The 7,132-nt window shown below is 44.1% G+C and overlaps 1 protein-coding gene across 1 annotated transcript in view; it reads left to right on the top strand.

Annotated features, from left to right (window-relative positions):
- Window positions 1-7,132, top strand: part of rasgrp3 (RAS guanyl releasing protein 3 (calcium and DAG-regulated)) — a 50,267-nt gene that overhangs the window by 33,507 nt on the left and 9,628 nt on the right. The window lies entirely within an intron of this gene.

The following is a 7,132-nucleotide window of genomic DNA, read 5'->3' as shown; positions in this document are numbered from 1 at the left end:
ACAGAGACACAGAGTAAGAGACAGACAGAGACACAGAGTGAGAGACAGACAGAGACACAGAGTGAGAGACAGACAGAGACACAGAGACACAGAGTGAGAGACAGACAGAGAGACACAGAGACAGAGTGAGAGACAGACAGACAGACAGACAGACAGACAGACAGACAGACAGACAGACAGACAGACAGACAGACAGACAGACAGAGACACAGAGTGAGAGACAGACAGACAGACAGAGACACAGAGTGAGAGACAGACAGAGACACAGAGACAGAGACAGACAGACAGACAGACAGACAGACAGACAGACAGACAGACAGACAGACAGACAGACAGACAGACAGACAGACAGACAGACAGACAGACAGACAGACAGACAGACAGACAGACAGAGTGAGAGACAGACAAACAGACAGACAGACAGACAGACAGACAGAGTGAGAGACTGACAGACAGACAGACAGAGTGAGACACAGAGTGAGAGACAGACAGACAGAGACACAGAGTGAGAGACAGACAGACAGACAGAGACACAGAGTGAGAGACAGACAGACAGACAGAGACACAGAGTGAGAGACAGACACAGAGACAGAGACACAGAGTGAGAGACACAGAGTGAGAGACAGACAGAGACACAGAGACACAGAGTAAGAGACAGACAGAGACACAGAGTGAGAGACAGACAGAGACACAGAGTGAGAGACAGACAGAGACACAGAGACACAGAGTGAGAGACAGACAGAGACACAGAGACACAGAGTGAGAGACAGACAGAGACACAGAGTGAGAGACAGACAGAGAGACACAGAGACAGACAGAGAGACACAGAGACAGAGTGAGAGACAGACAGACAGACAGACAGACAGACAGACAGACAGACAGACAGACAGACAGACAGACAGACAGACAGACAGACAGACAGACAGACAGACAGACAGACAGACAGACAGAGACACAGAGTGAGAGACAGACAGACAGACAGACAGACAGACAGACAGAGACACAGAGTGAGAGACAGACAGAGACACAGAGACAGACAGACAGAGACACAGAGTGAGAGACAGACAGACAGACAGACAGACAGACAGACAGACAGACAGACAGACAGACAGACAGACAGACAGACAGACAGACAGACAGACAGAGTGAGAGACAGACAGACAGACAGACAGACAGACAGACAGACAGACAGACAGACAGACAGACAGACAGACAGACAGACAGACAGACAGACAGACAGACAGACAGACAGACAGACAGACAGACAGACAGACAGACAGACAGACAGACAGAGTGAGAGACAGACAGACAGACAGACAGACAGACAGACAGACAGACAGACAGACAGACAGACAGACAGACAGACAGACAGACAGACAGACAGACAGACAGAGTGAGAGACAGACAGACAGACAGACAGACAGACAGACAGACAGACAGACAGACAGACAGACAGACAGACAGACAGACAGACAGACAGACAGACAGACAGACAGACAGAGTGAGACACAGAGTGAGAGACAGACAGACAGAGACACAGAGTGAGAGACAGACAGACAGACAGAGACAGAGAGACAGAGAGACACAGAGACAGAGAGACACAGAGACAGAGTGAGAGACAGACAGACAGACAGACAGACAGACAGACAGACAGACAGACAGACAGACAGACAGACAGACAGACAGACAGACAGACAGACAGACAGACAGACAGACAGACAGACAGACAGACAGACACAGAGTGAGAGACAGACAGAGACACAGAGTGAGAGACAGACAGAGACACAGAGTGAGAGACAGACAGAGACACAGAGTGTGAGACAGACAGAGACACAGAGTGAGAGACAGACAGAGACACAGAGTGAGAGACAGACAGAGACACAGAGTGAGAGACAGACAGAGACACAGAGTGAGAGACAGACAGAGACACAGAGACAGAGACAGAGAGACAGAGAGACAGACAGAGAGACAGAGACACAGAGAGACAGACAGACAGACAGACAGACAGACAGACAGACAGACAGACAGACAGACAGACAGACAGACAGACAGACAGACAGACAGACAGACAGACAGACAGACAGACAGACAGACAGACAGACAGACAGAGTGAGAGACAGACAGACAGACAGACAGACAGAGTGAGACACAGACAGACAGACAGACAGACAGACAGACAGACAGACAGACAGACAGACAGACAGACAGACAGACAGACAGACAGACAGAGTGAGAGACAGACAGACAGACAGAGACACAGAGACACAGAGACAGAGAGACAGAGAGACAGAGAGACAGAGAGACAGAGAGACAGAGAGACACAGAGACAGAGAGACAGAGAGACACAGAGACAGAGACAGAGACAGAGAGACACAGAGACACAGAGTGAGAGACACAGAGACAGAGAGACTGACAGACAAAAAGCAAAGTGCAATAATAGCACAATAAGACATGGAAACGGAATAGATTGAAATTGAGACAAAGCAAATGATTCCAACAGGTGAAATTACTTTTAAGCTCGACCCAGCTGAGGTGGACATACATAGGACGCAGGGGGGCAATCCCAGGTTAAGAACCTCACACATAGACACCTCAACCTATTGCTATTGACAGGAAACGAACGCTCGACCTTCGGACTCACAGGCTGAGACACGACCTGTAGTGCTACAGCTTCGTCCAGGCTGAAGTTGTCTGTTGAAGATCATACATTTTTGCCTTCTGTCATGAACCAAGCCCCTGGCTGAAACTGGTGAAAGTAGCTGATCTACAAGCTCAGAAACACGTTGCTATCTGAAAAGTTGTGAGATTGTAGATCGGCTATTTTCACGTCATACATTGAAAAAACATACTCTCAAATAAGCATTTCATGTTATCTTTATCGTTTGCACATGTATTCATTGATACAGTCATGTTTTTTGCAATTCAACTTAAATGAGTCTGCATCAAGTGAGGCTTGAACCGGCAACCTTGCGGTCGTGTGGCACTCACTTAAGGGAGAAGCCATTGGACCAACAGATAAAATCTGTGAAAAAAAGAGATCAGACAGATGATACAGTTTCACGCAAATAGCTGAAAAATCCTGGGTTTAAGTGTTTTTCAAACTGCTTAAAATTGCGGACAATCTAAGGGCGGAGAGAGAGACATGGAAACGGAATAGATTGAAGAGAGAGAGAGATGGAAGCAGAATGGATTGATTGGACGTCTCAACCTATTGCCATTAACAGGAATCAAACGCTCAACCTTCGGATTGACAGGCTGCAACACTACCTTTAGTGCTATAGCTTTGTCCAGGCTGAGGTTGTCTGTTGAAGATAAAAGTGAACCAGTGAAAGCAGCCGATCTACAAGCTCAGAAACACGTTGCTATCTGAAAAGTTTTGAGATTGTAGATCGGCTATTTTCAGAATGAAGTATGTCATACATTGCAAAAACATACCCTCTCAAATAAGCATTTCATGTTATCTTTACCCTTTGCACATGTATTCATTGATACATTCATGTTTTTTGCAATTCAACTTAAATGAGTCTGCATCAAGTGAGGCTTGAACCGGCAACTTTGCAGTCATGAGGCACTCACTTAAGGGAGAAGCCATTGGACCAACAGACAAGACCTGTGAAAAAAGAGATAACACAGCAGCCGATCTACAAGCTCAGAAACACGTTGCTATCCGAAAAGTTGTGAGATTGTAGATCGGCTATTTTCACACTTTTGTAATATATTGCAAAAAATACTCTCTCCAAGAATTATTTCATGTTACCTTTAACAGTTGCGCATGCATTAATTGATACAGTCATGTTTTGTGCGATACAATTGAGAAGTAGCCAGCAAGAGTTGAGGCTTGAACTGGCGACCTTGGATCCAGAGGCTGATGCTGAAGCGAGACGCCATTGGACCAACGGACCAGAACCAGTGAAAAAAGAATTCACACTAACACTAACACTAAGATCACTCGTTCACAAACCATTTACCAATAGAGAAATTGTATGTCTCCTCGAAACCGAAACCAGTGAAAGCAGCCGATCTACAAGCTCACAAAACGTTGCTATCTGAAAAGTTGTGAGATTGTAGATCGGCTATTTTCACAATGAAGTACGTCATACATTGAAAAAACATACTCTCAAATAAGCATTTCATGTTATATTTACCGTTTGCACATGTATTCATTGATACAGTCATGTTTTTTGCAATTTAACTTAAATGAGTCTGCATCATGTGAGGCTTGAACTGGCAACCTTCAGATTGTGAGGCACACGTTTAACCCATTAAGACCTGAAGCCGATTCTACATGTCTCCTACATCTCAACAGTTTTCTGAAAAACGTATGTTTCTATATCAGTGGTGCTCAATCTTTTTCATGTCAAGGACCCCCAAAATTATATGTATTTGGCCGCGGACCCCCACCAAAATATTTTGTTCCAGGGACCCCCCAGAAGCAACGATTTGAGTTAAAAATGTTCGCTTTAAAAATATATATATTCAAAGATTTGCACACATTTTCACGATTTTTCAAAAATAGCAGATCTACAAGCTCGTAGCGCGGCACTCGGTGCCGCGCTATGAGCTTGTATATCTGCTATTTTTGAATAGCCTAAAGTGTAAAATAATGCTTTTTATCTCAAATCTAAAAATGACACAGTTCCAGGTCTTAATGGGTTAAGGGAGAAGCCATTGGACCAACAGACAAAAACCTGTGAAAAAGGAGATCGCTCAGATGATACAGTTTCACGCAAATAGCTGAAAAATCCTGGGTTTAAGTGTTTTTCAAACTGCTCAAAATTGCGGACAATCTAAGGGCGGAGCTTACTGGTCAACGTGATACATGTGTTCCTCATGAGTCAAGGCACTGGCCAAACGAGACATGACTTTTGCCTGTTTAAAGTTTGCATTTTCAAAAAATCGCTATAGCGCCCCCCTTTGACCAATTGGAGTAAGATTGGTTTCAGTGATATTTGAAATGACCCTCAACATTACCGCAAAGTTTCAAAGAAATGTGAGTCTGCATGTATGTGTTAGGGGCAGATGAATAATTGTCATAAAACTGCAATATTCATTGGCTCATTAAAGCTTCATTTTTTCAGTTATGGAAAATCTTTTGCACATGTTTTTCGGCATAGGTTCAAAGTTCATGTGTAAAACGTTTCGTGCAGATTACTAAAAAATCCCAGGAGGAGATAGGTTTTAACTGTTTTTCATATTATTCAAAATGGTGGGAGATCTAAAGGTCAGAGGTCAAAAGTCAGAGTGTGAAAGTTGTTGATCATGAGTAGACGCATATGTATATTGAAGTTTCATGGCTGTAGGTGAAACAGGGCATGAGTTGTACCTGTTCAAAGTTGGCATTTTGCTATAGCGCCACCTTTTGACGAAAGATTGTGAGAATTATTTCTTGATAGTTTTTCATGACCATCTACCATATGGCCAAGTTTCGTAAAAAGCGTATGCACGGTTCAGCCAGAACTGCCAAAAGTGGGAGAAGAAAAAAGAGGGGAACATTAAAACAGGTCCAGAGCTGAGAGCTCTGGCCCCGTAAAAAACAAAAAAATATCCCCATGGGGTGACTAATCGATAGAAAAAAAGTCATTTTGGGGGTGAACTATCCCTTTAAGAAAACCTGAGGCAAAAAAAAACCTGTTAACATTGAAACGCACCCGTTAACATTGAAACGCGAAGAGACCACAAGCCAAATTGAATATAGGATTTGTCATTTGACAAAGCATGCAGAGCTTAAGTTGTTAACACATTGTTGTACATAACTCCTGAGTAATGGTAGCAGGATGAGGGTGGATTTCAATTGAAAGCTTGCCTCAAGCAATAGCTATTGCCTGGTTTTGTATATGACATAAGATAATGCTGTACTTTAATTTAACGTGGAAATGTGTCGTTTTACAACTATGCACAGCTCTAGGTTGCCTTGTTTGGTTTGTAGATAAATGCCAAGCTATAGACATTACCACTGCATAACCCCTGAGCAGTTGGCTACAAAGAGGTGTCTCCACACCAAGGGCGGGGGTTTCAGAGGAATCAAGGGACACTCCTTGACGGCACAAATTATAGCATACCATTTCTGTCATGGCACGTACATTACTGTCACTGCCTAGTGTGAGCAAAATCACTTACTCAGGCAGTGTGCCAGGATAAGCCCAATGGACTGCAAAGAGAATGAAACCCCTAACCCTTGGTAATGTTAATGCCATGCTCTTCCCACTGACACCAGCAGTGTTGTTTCACATTCGCTATATCTACTGACTTGAGCGGTCCACCAGTTAAGGACAACATCCTTTTTGTTGGGTATAGGGTTAGCCTGGAAACCAGACGAATCTGCCAGTGCAAAATATAATAATTTGCCCTCGGCAGATCTGGTCTGGCTCCGCTCGGTTGTAATTGGATTTCGCTGCCCCCCTAAACTGTGGGGCACCAATCAGGGCCCAGTATGCAATTGTGGGGGCGGGTTTATAACCAGAGGCATCTTTTTTTTAAACAGCCTCTCTTCCACACAGAGATGCCAGACTAATATCTTCGCACCCCAGGTGCTGATGGGGAATTGATTTGCCACTCTGTGCCATCTACCTTATGGCCTGATTTACAGTCATACGACAGTGTTCCATGCCGGAAATAGCCGATCTACAAGCTCACAACGTGTCGCGTGGGGTATAAAAACTATTCTTAAAGGTTTAATGACATTCACTTTTACACCACATTCAAAGTCTTTGTCCTGGTCCTTCAAAAGTGTACAAAAAGTTTTAAGTGAAAATTCCATTCCAGTGATCAATGGCAGGTGTTTTTCTCTCACATTTCTAAAGCCTTTTCAACTGCAATGAAAAAAGAAATCTTTGCCTGCGGGTGTCGCTGGTGAGGGATTTTGCCTGTCAATCATCGCCTCTGCTCCGCCCCCCCCAAAGGAAAGGATAGGGGAGGGGAGGGGCGAGGAGGAGAGTGGGCGGGATTAATCGACAGTGACCTCACTGTCGAAGGGCCAAGCTCAGATTACTTTTCAGCCTAATTATTCAGAAAACCCCAGACCACAGAAAATCCACTGAATGTTCTAAGTTCAGGTTTTTTGGGTGTAATTGAGGTCATAAAACCCCAAATAAAACATTGAAAATAAAAAAAGTGAAAATGAATGTCATGATAC

This window comes from Gymnoscopelus braueri (genome assembly GCF_963280865.1).
Source record: "Gymnoscopelus braueri genome assembly, chromosome: 14".
Taxonomy (NCBI): Eukaryota; Metazoa; Chordata; class Actinopteri; order Myctophiformes; family Myctophidae; genus Gymnoscopelus; species Gymnoscopelus braueri.
This window is presented reverse-complemented; position numbering and strand designations above follow the sequence as displayed.